The following is a 12,363-nucleotide window of genomic DNA, read 5'->3' on the forward strand; positions in this document are numbered from 1 at the left end:
CTGGTTCTGTCTGAGCTTCAGAAGAGTTTTCGCTATGACAGGTATAGGAGGATACACATACAGAATCCCCTCCCTCAATGAAGGACAATGGCATTTGAAGCAATTTTGCCATGTGATCCTAGATTAAAGCAGAACTAAGGGACCTTGTTGATGTGATGAGTGACAAAAGATTTATTAAGGGGGTGCCCCACACTTGAAAGATCTTTTGGGCTATGCCCATGTCAGAGACCACTCATGAGGTTACATTATCTAACTCAGTCTGTCTGCCATACAGTTCCCTTTCAGGTAAATGGCTCTGAGCATAATCCCTTGTGAGAGAGCCCATTTACACATTCCGACTGCTTCCTGACCAAGTGGGTATGAGCCGGTGCCTTTCTGCTTGTTGGCATAATACACTGCAACATTGTTGTCTATCTGAATTAGAGTGACTTGGTTGGACAACTGATCTCTGAAAGCCATATATTACAATTTGCTTTTAGCTATAGGAGGTTTATCTTATGAAGTTGCTCAATCACTGATCTTGTTTGTGGCACCCATCTACATGTGCTTCGCAAGAGAGATTGGATACAGTCTTTTGAATTTGAGGAATATGAAAGGGCATACCTTTGATCACATTCTCATGAAGTAGTCACCAGGCAGAGACTCATTGAGAGGAGTTGTGACAGAAATTATATCCTTTAGGTTCCCCTTAGCTTGCTACCACTAGGAAGCTAGGTCCCATTGAGTCTACCTCAAACTGAAGTGTGCCATGGGAGCTACATGTACAGAAGAGGCCATGTAACTAGCATTCTCAACATCTACTGAGCTTATCTCTACCGACTCTGTGGACCTCTGTAACAACTGAAGTTACAGCTTTTGCCCACTGTTAAGGAAGAAATGTGCAAGCCTGAATTGGGTCTGTCTTGGGTCTGTCAGGGCTTCTGTGAGCTCTAATTGTTGGGACAGGCTGATATGTGACATGGGGTAATTTATGATTAATCCTATTTGTTTTGACACCTGAATGGTCATGCATATTGATTCATTTGCTCCTTCCTCTGATGTGTTCTTAACCAGCCAATCCTCTAAGTAGGGAAAAATGTACACTCAGTCTGTTTAAATATGCTGTGATGACTATTAATATTTGGTGAATACCCTAGGTGCTGATGCAAGGCCAAATGACAAAACACAGTACTATGTAAAGGTTTCAAGTTTATTAAATATTTACTACCCCGCCCTACGGAGACCTTCAGGGCAGTTTACAATCTAAGATTCAATATAATAGGAGAAAAAAAAACAAAGGTAAGACTAGACTAATAGACTTGAAACAAAAAAGGATAGTAGGAGAGAACTACAATCGTGACAGTAAAGTGGGAGGGGGAGGGGTAAGAGTAGGATAGCTCTGCAAAAAATCTACCTACATTGGACTAGCTGCTCACAGGAAAAATATTACTGGTAAGCATCAGCGAACAGATACATTTTAAGTTCAGCTTTAAAGCTCTCTACAGAGGGTTGTAATCTTAATGAATTAGGGCATTTAAAAATATGGAATGCTTCACGAATTTTCATGTCAACCTTGCGCAGGGCTATGCTGATCTTCTCTGTATTGTTCTGATTTAGTATATGTGCTGTTGAACAAAGTTTTTCCCTATTTGAAATCTCAGATACTCCCTGTGGCTTGGATGTATCTGTATGTGGGAAGAGTCATTCTTAAAGTCCAGAGAGCATATGGGAAGTAGGATGAACTTTTGTTTGGCCAAGTATTTGTTCAGGGTCCTTAAATCTAGGACTGGACAAAATCCTTCTGACTTTTTAGTGATCAAGAAGTACTTGGAATAAATGTTTTTCCCTTTATTGTTGATGGGTCCGACCACATTGGCCTGCAAGAGTAAAAAAAAAAAAAAAAGAGTTCCTTTCTAAGCAATTCTGGATGCTGAGAGATTAACTTTGATGCTCTCAGTGGGTAATTTGAGTTATTCTTTCCAATTGAACATAACCTGTCCAGACTATTTTGAGAACCCACCACTCGGAGGGTATAAGGGGCCACCTTGCTTGGAAACAATTCAGCCTCCCACTGGTGGGTCAGTTGGGACAGTTACTTTGACTGAGCTATACTTTCCTGGAGCCAGTCAAAAGCTTGTCCCTAGTTTTGACTAGGGAACTATCTGGGACTTTTAGACCCACTGCTGTTATGAGATTGAAGTAACTGAGATGTCTGGGGAGGACAGGAAGGGGAGGATGCCTACTCTGTGAGAGATGTAGGACCTCCATTGACCTCTGTCAAAAAAACTATCTAAAGGAGAAGTTAAAAAACAGGTAAAGAGGCCCCATGTGACAGGACTTACACAAAAGAACAATAATCAAGAGAAACCAAAGCAAAACTCAAAAGTTCTAATTTTCTCCCATGAAGGAGCTGAATAGCACATTGTAGCGAAATGGTGAATTTTCCATCAAGAGAATTATAAGAATATTTCATGCAATGTTTTTCTCTAGTTTGGCCAGCAGGTGGTGCATACTTATGTTTAAAGCTGTGACAGAAAAAATGACTGTTCCTTCTTTAGTTTAACACCGAGAAGTAACCTGCAGTGATGTGGCCAGCTACTTTTAAAATATGTTGTTCTGGGCTCTGATTGGCCCAGGAGTTCAAATCCAGTCTGGAAATACTGGATTTTAACCCAGTCTCAGCCAGGGAGAGGAGAGATAAAGATCTCTTCACTGAGACCCTGTGAGCAGTTATATTCTGTAACCTAAGAGCAGCTATATTTCCTGTACTCCCCTGGACCTATCCAGGTAATGACTAAATGTTTAGATAGTTTTAAATATTGATCAATATTCAGATACCTGTTTTTGTGTGCTGGTTTTTTCCATCTGTTTTATGGTTCACTGTTCAATATTTTTATGATAATAAACCTTTTTTAGCTTATTGACTCTGCTTGTCTGGACTGACTAAGAATCCTGGTGGTTTGTGTTGGGACTGTGGGACCCCTGAGAGTGTGGCCCCAGTGTACTAGAAACCACTGGGGGATAACGAGGGTGGAAGACTCGCTCAGAGGCAAGTGGAACCTAGTGCATGGGGGTGGAGGGTTGACTAGTATAGAGCATGTGCCTAGGTGCAGGTGGACCTGAGCAGTGCTGGGGATAGACCTTCCAGGTGGCCACGATATTGGCCCCTGGTGGGTGCTAGGTGTTCCGTGACACACATCTTTACTGTTCCACAGAAAAACAGCTTGAAAGGGTCCTGTGCAATGGTGAAAGGCAGCAAGACATACACATGCACAGAAGATGCTTCTGGAAAAAGTAGTTTGGGGATTGTTCTTGCGCAGGTTCCAATAGGTGACATTACCCAGGCATAAGAATATCCTCACTCTGCTTGTTTATGGAAAAATAAATCTATTGTAATTTATCTGCTCATTTGTCATGGTCTGTGACACACTGTAGAATTACGGATATCTCAAGGTCTGACAAGCATTCATCTAAAACTTTTGGAGGTCTACCTTGGGCTACCACCAAGAGAGTTCACAAGTGAGCCAAAAGTAATCAACTTTGACTGCAATTATAAATCACTTGGACAACCCTGTTCATCCTGACAGTGCAGAGAAACTGCCTTAGCATCACCTATTCATTGTGACTAGAGTTTGATTGTGACAGATTGCGGCCACACCAAGATAAGAATCCAAACTGGAGACAGTGCCATTTATCTGACTGTAAAATGTTTGTGTTACAGTCATGAGGTGGCACTAACAAGGTATCCAAAAATCCAAATAAGCATCTGTCACCAGTTCACTGTGCTTTGGCAGTCCCACGACCACAGCAAACAAAACATATTCTGGCAATGTCTTGCTAAATATTTGAGCATGCATTTTATTTTATTTTATTTTTTGCAGACGCAAGTTGCTTGATGCTGTGGATTTCAATCCACTCTACTAGATGATGTAAAGAATAATTATCTTAAAGCACAGCTACACTAATAAAGAAGCTCTGCTGCTACTCCCTGACCCTAGTTTACAAAGAAGCAGAAAAAAAAAGACAGGAACTTTTTGTTCTGTTTTTACACAATAGCTGCTTTTGTACCAGAACGCTCAAAAAGATGACACTGGGAAGGGTTTCTCTTCCCCAGCGTGTGATCAGACGTTCCCTTGTTACACAACAAACCACTCAGAGAACAAGAGAGAAAAAAAGTTCACTGTAAAAGGTGATCGGAGGGGGTACCACATAGCAAGGACATGAACCTTAAGGGAAAAAAATGCTAAATCTCTCTCCCTCACTCTTTTTCTTTAGATGGAGTGAGATTCTTCTATTGTTTTGATTGATCGTAACATGGAAAGGAAAATCAAAACAATACCCATGGCCAGAACAGAAATGAGGTAGAGAATAATGAAATATAGTTGGCAAGTTGGAATTGCACTGTGGATAAAAATGGAAATGTAAAGGTGTTTCCATCAAGAGAGGCCGGGCTGGAATTCCTGCAGCGGATTTGGAAGGCATCTTTGCCTGGGGCATCCCGTGGGGTACGTGAAGGGATGTGGGACCATGTGTAGCAACTTCATTGTGGGGTCTCATTTGCATAACATAGTAGAAGTTGAAAAACGGGGCATGGGTTGCCTAGAGTTATGGCTATTAGGGGCTATAAGCTTTTGTAAATAAATACATATAATAAGTAAACATAGCCACTCAATATTAGGAGTGGTCTGAGCACTGCAAAACCTGCTGGTTACTTTTGAGCCATGGGTTGGTGTAGGTAAATAGAGTATTACTTTCACTATTGGCAGTGTTCGAAAGAGGCGCTTGTACAGATAAGGAATGTGCGAAACACAGACACTATATCAGGGCCAGTTTTATCAATTGCGGGGCCCTGTACAGACCAATTCAGTTGTGCCTGCACCCACCCGCGCCCACCACCATAAGCCATAGTTTGTCAGTTTAACAGGAGGTTTAGAGCTCTCGGATCCCCACCTCACCCTATGGGTGATATGCATCCACTATGTTTCAGTAGAGAGCAGCAGATAGCGACAACAATTTTCATATCCCGTCAGCGGTTGAGCTCGGAGCCTCCTCGCTCCTCACCCCGCCCTTGCGGAAACAGGAAGTGACATCAAAAGGGGGCGGGACACAGCAGCAAGAAGGCTCTGGGCTCGGCAGCCGACGGCAGTGAGGTATTCTGAGACAGGAGGACAGACATGCCAGAGATGTGGGACCTCTAGGAGCATGAGGTCCTGTATGACTGCCCCTGTTGCCCCTGCCTAAGACTGGCCCTGCCCTATGTGGTGTTCAGTATCAGGGGTGATTAATGTATTTGCATGCAGCTTAGCAACATGCACTGCAGATTATCTAGTTGCACTGTTATTTTTTTATTTGCTTGTGTTATAGAAAATAATAATGCTCTTGTGTGTGCTTATTTTGGGAACTGCCCATTCCAGTTTTAAAGGGGATAAGTTGTAAGACACAAGGCAGTCCATGCACACCTTCTCCTCCTCCTCTTGTCAACCTTGACTCCCTCTCTGATGGTTCTGTTCCCTTCCTTGAGGAAACAGGTGAAAGGCGCATCCCTCCTTCCTCTCTTACCATGGACCTGAAGGGTGTCTACCTGTTGGCCACCTGAGGTAGGAGGTGGCACTTGCTGGGGAGCATAGAAAATGAAACAATATTTTTATTGTACCAAAAGAATAAAAGATGGTAACAAAAGGTGGTAACACGTCTTTAAAAATAAAAACTTCCCAGAATCATATTGTTTCCAAAGTGCTGCATTTAAAAAAAAAATTACAGAAGTGTACATTTTCACCATCAGTGTACGGTCTTTGGAAACTAGTGTTATCAAGATCTATATAGTTTGAACTAAGCTGGAACACTGCTGGAACACTGCATTTAATTTTCTTTTCATTTTACATCTCATCGAGACAGCAGAAATTCTGAATTGCCCCAGTATGAAATATTGAGGAGGGGGTTTGCAGGAGGAGTGTGTCTGGGACTGGGGGAGGGGAACAGCCCAAATCCAAAGGAATCATTCTCTAGAATAGACACAAAGGAGGAAATTCTGTAAATGGGCACCTAGAATTACTCGCCACTTGGCATCACTGGCACCAATAATCAGTAGTGCGTGTAACTGTAAGGGGGCAGACTATGGGCAGACCAAGGGGGTATTGCCAAACAATGTGCACAACTTATAAAATTCCATCAGGCGCACGTACTTACACCAGCCAATGAACTGACATAAGTGATTGTGCCTAACTTTGGCACCAGGGGTGTAGCTACGTGGGGCCACGGGGGCCTGGGCCTCCGTAGATTTGGCCCTGGACCCCCCTGCCGACAATCCTCTCGACCCCCCCTCCCGCCGCCAACCCGCCGTCGCCTACCTTTGCTGGCGAGGGACCCCAACCCCCTCCAGCTGAGGTCCTCTTCTTTCTTCGTTCTGTTTCTGAGTCTGACGTTGTACGTCCAGGATGTCAGACTCAGAACAGAACGAAGGAAGAAGAGGAGGACCTCAGCTGGCAGGGGTTGGGGTCCCCCGTCAACAAAGGTAGGCGACGGCGGGGGAGGGTTGGCGGTGGATGGGGGGGTCGAGAGTGTGTTCGGCGGGAGGGGGGTCAAAGGTGGTGGTGGTGGTGGCGGCGGGGGGGGGGGTCAGCAATGACAGGGGGGTCATCGGCACTGGGGGGGGGGGGGCTCAAATGTTCCCCCTTACCTCGGGCTCTGGACCCCCCTACTGCAGAAGTTTGGCTACGCCCCTGTTTGGCACCAAAACTGGTTTGCACTAAGTACTCTGGTTACCATTATAGAACTGGTGCTCTGTGACATAGGAGCCAACTTTTCAAAATTATTGGGGGTGCTAAGCCCAGTGGAAATAACCCCCACCCTTCCTGGACACATACAAGGAATTTTCTCAATATTGGGGGTGCTCAAGCACCCACAGCACCCACAGAGTTGGCTCCTATGCTCTGTGAGCTCCATTGTGGTGCCTAATTTGAAGCAGTCACTTAGAGAACTGCTTCCAAACTCCTTTGCTTATGAGCTTGTCAAAGTTACTTGCAGCAGAGCCAGTATTGCAGCTCACACAAAGCATTGTGGGTAGTTTCTGATGTGATAGCAGCAAAATTAAGCCTGCTGGTTAATCACCAGTTCCTTTGGTTTATCTTTTGGCCAGGTAATTTGTCTTCTTGCTGGTGCTGTATCTGAATGGTCATTCATAGATGCCCAGGCAAAACACACTGAGAAGATTCCTGAGCTTGTACTGATAGATATGGGAGAAAATTGTGACAGGGAATCTTATGTGTGGGCACGTGAGTTTGGATTTTCCCCAGGGTATGACTAAGCCACATAAGAAGTCTTCCTCTGATTCGTAGTGTACTATATTTGCTTTATTTCATCGATTTGCTGAAAAGTGGTATATACAATTAGATAATTTTTGCATACTTTTCAAATGGCCAAAGTTACACTTTGTTTTATAGTGCACTCATTCTAACGAATACAACAGCAAATTGTGCAGTCACATTAACTCTCTTTAAATAAGTTCTCATTTTAATAATGTGTAGGTGATCTGTCATTGCTCATTTTAAACTGTGAAACGTGCCATATGAAGGAAGATTAACGGGCTGAGAAACTCATATTTCAACCAAATCCGGCATTAGGTTTTTCTTAGGTCTGTAATTCCTGCCTGATAGAGATTTGAATGCAGCGCTGTCTAATTTATTTAATTGGTGCTTGTCAGCTTGCCATGAACTTAGATTCTATGAGCAAGCTGTAGGTGGTGCTGGGCTGCCACGTCACCAGCGCTAGCAGCAGCTAAGAGTAGGGACGGTATGCCAGAAAAGTTTTTTCATGTCTTTTCTGTAAAAGTTCATTTTCATTGTTTTTGCTTGCCATTTTTTTTTTTTTTTGTCAAGTGAGCAAAGGACTAGGTTCAGTAAATGGTGCTCAAAAATCGGTGTCAGCATCATCAATAAAGGTCACTCCTGGCTGAGCGACCTTGACAGAATAGCGCAAAACACTGATTTCCACACTCAAATTTGGGTACCAGGACTTACGCCTGCTGAAACCAGGTGTAATTCCTAGTGCCCAATTTGGGCATGCATGCCCAGTATTCTCTTAAATTGCATGCAAATTTTCACAACGCCCTGACCCATCCATGCACCTTCCATGGCCACACCCATTTTGGGTTTCATGCTATCAGGTGAATTTTCGAAAGAGAAAGGCGCCCATCTTCCGACACAAATTGGAAGATGGGCTTCCTTCTCGCAAGGTCGCCCAAATCGGCTTAATCGCAAGCCGATTTTGGGCGCCCTCAACTGCTTTCCATCGCAGGGATGACCAAAGTTCACGGGGGCATGTCAGCAGTGTAGCAAAGGTGGGACTGGGACGTGCTTAGGGGATGGGCATCCTCGGCCAATAATGGAAATAAGAAGGGCGAACACTTGGCCGACTTTACTTGGTCCATTTTTTTTCACGACCAAGCATCAAAAAGGTGCCCGAACTGACCAGATGACCACCGGAGGGAATTGGGGATCCCCTCCCACCATAAAAAATAAGTTTAAAAATACTTTTTTGCCAGCCTCAAATGCCATACTCAGGTCCATCGCAGCAGTATGCAGGTACCTGGAGCAGTTGTAGTGGGTGCAGTGTACTTCAGGCAGGCAGACCCAGGCCCGTCCCCCCCTATCTGTTACACTTGTGGTGGTAAATGTGAGCCCTCCAAAACCCACCACAAACCCACTGTACCCGAATGTAGGTGCCCCCTTCATCCCTAAGGGCTATGGTAGTGGTGTACAGTTGTGGGTTGGGGGGCTCAGCACCCAAGGTAAGGGAGCTATGCACCTGGGACCTTTTTTCTGAAGTCCACTGCAGTGCCCCCTAGGGTGCCCAATAGGGTCCTGGCATGTCAGGGGGACCAGTGCACTACGAATGCTGGCTACTCCGACAACCAAATGGCTTGGATTTGGTCATTTTTGAGATGGGCGTCCTCGGTTTCCATTATCGGCGAAAACCGGGGACAACTATCTGAAAAACGACCTAAGGAAGACCATCTCTAAGGTCAACCTAAATTTCATGATTTGGGCGTCCCCGATTGTATTATTGAAACGAAAGATGGACGCTCATCTTGTTTGGATAATACGGGTTGCCCTGCCCCTTTGTGGGGCTGTCCTGTAAGGACGCCCTCATGAAAACTTGGGCGCCCCGTTCGATTATGCCCCTCCATGTGATTTGGGTGCCCAGTGTTATAGAATAGTGCACAGCCAGATGCATGTGCAAATCCTAATTGATGCCAATTAACATTAATTGGCATCGTTAAGCAAGTAGGTTGTGTGTGCATCTCAGGATTGCACCCAAATTTTGGTATGCAAATTTGAGTGACCTTTATAGAAGCTAGGAGATAGTGTGCATTATTTTGAAAGCGTGCTCTCTGTTTGGATAAAAATGCACTCTCTTTTCCAGATAGTATGAGCTTCTCATCTTTCCCCCTAAACCCACGTCTCCTCTTCCCCCATTCTCTGTCTTTGTGGATAACACTCTCATCCTTCCTGTCTCATCAGCTTGTAACCTTGGGGTCATCGTTGACTCCTCTCTCTCTCTCTCTCTCTTTCTTTCTCTGCACATATCCAACAGACTGCTAGAACCTGTTGTTTCTTTCTCTATAATATCACAAACATCTGTCCCTTCCTTTCTGAGCACACTATCAAAATCCTTATTCACACTCTTATCATCTCACATTTAGACTACTGCAACTTGCTTCTTCGGGGTCTCCCACTAAGCCACCTCTCTCTCCTTCAATCTGTTCAAAATTCTGCTGCATGGCTTATATTCTGCCATTCTCACTGTGCTCATATTAGCCTTCTCCTCAAGTCACTTCATTGGCTTCCTATCCATTTCTGAATACAGTTCAAACTCCTCTTATTGACTGACAAGTGCATTCATTCTGCAGTTCATCGGTACCTCTCCACACTTATCTCTCCCTACATTCCTTCCTGGGAACTCCATTCATAGGGTAAATCTCTCTTATCTGTTCCCTTCACATGCTCATATTCAAATGTGGTATATATCATTTAATGCAAGAAGTATGAAGAAAGGTGCTATATTGGAGAGAGAAGCCAGATGCTAAAGATGAGAGTCAATTTCTATAGACATCATATTAAACATCACAATGCCAACCAGGATGTTACTTCTGTGGGACAGCACATTACAAACCAAGAACACTGCATTATTGATTTTATGGTGAGAATACTAAAAGTACATTTTAAGACAATCCAGGCATGTAAGACCTTTGAAGTCAAAATGACAAAATATTTTGACACCCACCAGAGAGGTCTTAAGAAAGATCTGGGTTTTCTATCCCATTATACACCATAAAATTATACTCTTTTGTCACCCTCTCATCACCCATCCATTTCTTCCTGTCTTTCACCCACCCAGTTTGCCGTTTCTCACCTTACCCACCCCTACCCTCTTCCTGTGAGACTGTGATTAGAATGTTTTTGTGTTTCACTTATATATTCTGATATTTGTCAACATTTACTCTTTCTGATCTGAAGAACTGGGCTGGTGCTAGGGACTCTGGCACCCCCCCCCCCCCCTGCAAACTATCAGTCAGTGCCATACCCCCCCACCCCGTTCCAGTATCTATTTCTCTCTTCTCCCTGCCCCATTTTTCCAAGCCAATTATTTCTTCCACTTCATCCCCCCCACCCTTGTTCTGGAATCTCCTCTCTTTGAACCCTTACACCCCCCCCCCCCTTCTGGCATCTCCCTCATCTGCAGTCTTTTTTTTTTTTCTAAGAAGGATTTTCCATTGTGGGAGCAATTCAAACTACTGCCTTTGGCCTCCTTGGCACGCTCTCTTTCCCTCTGCTGTGGTCCGCCCCACCTCTGATGCTACTTCTGTTTCTGCCTGGGCAGACCATGGCAGCAGTGGTAGAGTGCCCAGGAGACCAAAGGCAACATTTTTGAATCGCTCCAGCTCCAGAAACCCTCTGTTTAGAAAAATAGACCAGGCAGGTGAGGAAGACGCTGGATGGGAGTAGAAAGAAGGGGGAGATATGCCTGCCCAATGCATGCTGTTTCTGGTGCCCCCAAATGTTAGTGCCCTCCTGCCATGCATACCCTGCTTACCGCGTTCCACTGGCCCTGTGAAGAAGGGTTACCTTTGAAAGCTAATCAAAAAATGTACTGTTAGTCCAATAAAAAAGGTATCATTTTATTTTATGTCCAATGTTTTGTTTTAAATCTATTTATTAACAAGTGGACTAACATGGCTACCCTACCACTTAGTTCAAAGAAAACATGCTTGTATTGTATTGTATTTCATTATTTCTGTTACGTTTTTAACCAAGCAGTGCAAAGCGGATTACAAAATTATAAGAAGTAATCCCAATTGGAAAGAATTTACAATAAGAAAAAAAAACTTACAATCAGCTATTATAAAATCCATATTTAAAACTATGTAATGTGAATCAGGATCCTGAAATGAAAACAAGTAGTGCTTTTCGAAAGGAAAATAAGGTGGGGGCTGGGAGCAGTTTAATCTGTATTTCTTTGAGGGTGGGGGGGGGGGGGATAGAGGGAGAAGTGTCTTGCTTTGGAAGAATAAGATGTAAAAAGTCCCTCCATTCCACCAAACAATGTAGGAAACCCCATGAGGTAAACTAGCTGTGTTTACCTTAGTCAGCAGCTCTGCATTTGACCACTGTGGTGATAGTTAGGAAGGGACTGCAGTGATTTAATAAAACTGCCAGGGACAGAGATGTGTCATTGTGAAAAACGCTAATGTGAAACTTAATCTGGGTGGATGTGTGGGGCTCTCCCTCCCCCTCCAAAAGAACAAAACACACAAACAAAAAAAACTCTATTCGGGGGGGGGGGGGGAGTTTCAGACTGGGTGAAATTGTTCGTGTTTAGGGGTGCGGAGGTCTAATTGCCACTTTAGCCTTTTATTTCCCAGGAAGTCTGCTCATGCAGCTGCAGCCTTGTTACCGGCACAAGCCTCTTGATAGCAGTTTGTGGAAGCCCGAGGCTTTGCAGTAAGATGTTTTTATCGCTGCTCCCTAACTGGTTGATGGCAATTGGGGAATTCATTTCCTTGCCCCTGGTGTGCTTTCTCTGGGATAAACAACAGATGTTAAGAGAGGTGAAAAGAGTGACCCGCTTGCAGTCAGCAGCTTCAGTGTATGGAGTTCTTAGGTATATTACATAGTGGAAGACACACACACACACGCACACACATATACACACGCACGCCTTCGACCAATCAGCTCCAGCAGGGGCGGTGTCCGGGTTCTGCTCACACCCACCCTCTGGGCTTATTGAGAGTTATATCAAGAAATAGAGCTGAGAGAAAGGGAGAGGAAGCAGCTTCACCCTGCAGCAAGCCCAAGCGATTGGAGAGATTCTGGCACCTGTCGCCCA

At 44.4% G+C, this 12,363-nt stretch overlaps 1 pseudogene; it reads right to left on the reverse strand.

The window, feature by feature from the left end:
- Positions 1-1,515: 1,515 nt before the first annotated feature.
- On the reverse strand, positions 1,516-1,615 carry LOC115469801 (annotated as a pseudogene).
- Between the last annotated feature and the right edge of the window lie 10,748 nt (positions 1,616-12,363).

Source organism: Microcaecilia unicolor, chromosome 4, assembly GCF_901765095.1.
Source record: "Microcaecilia unicolor chromosome 4, aMicUni1.1, whole genome shotgun sequence".
Taxonomy (NCBI): domain Eukaryota; kingdom Metazoa; phylum Chordata; class Amphibia; order Gymnophiona; family Siphonopidae; genus Microcaecilia; species Microcaecilia unicolor.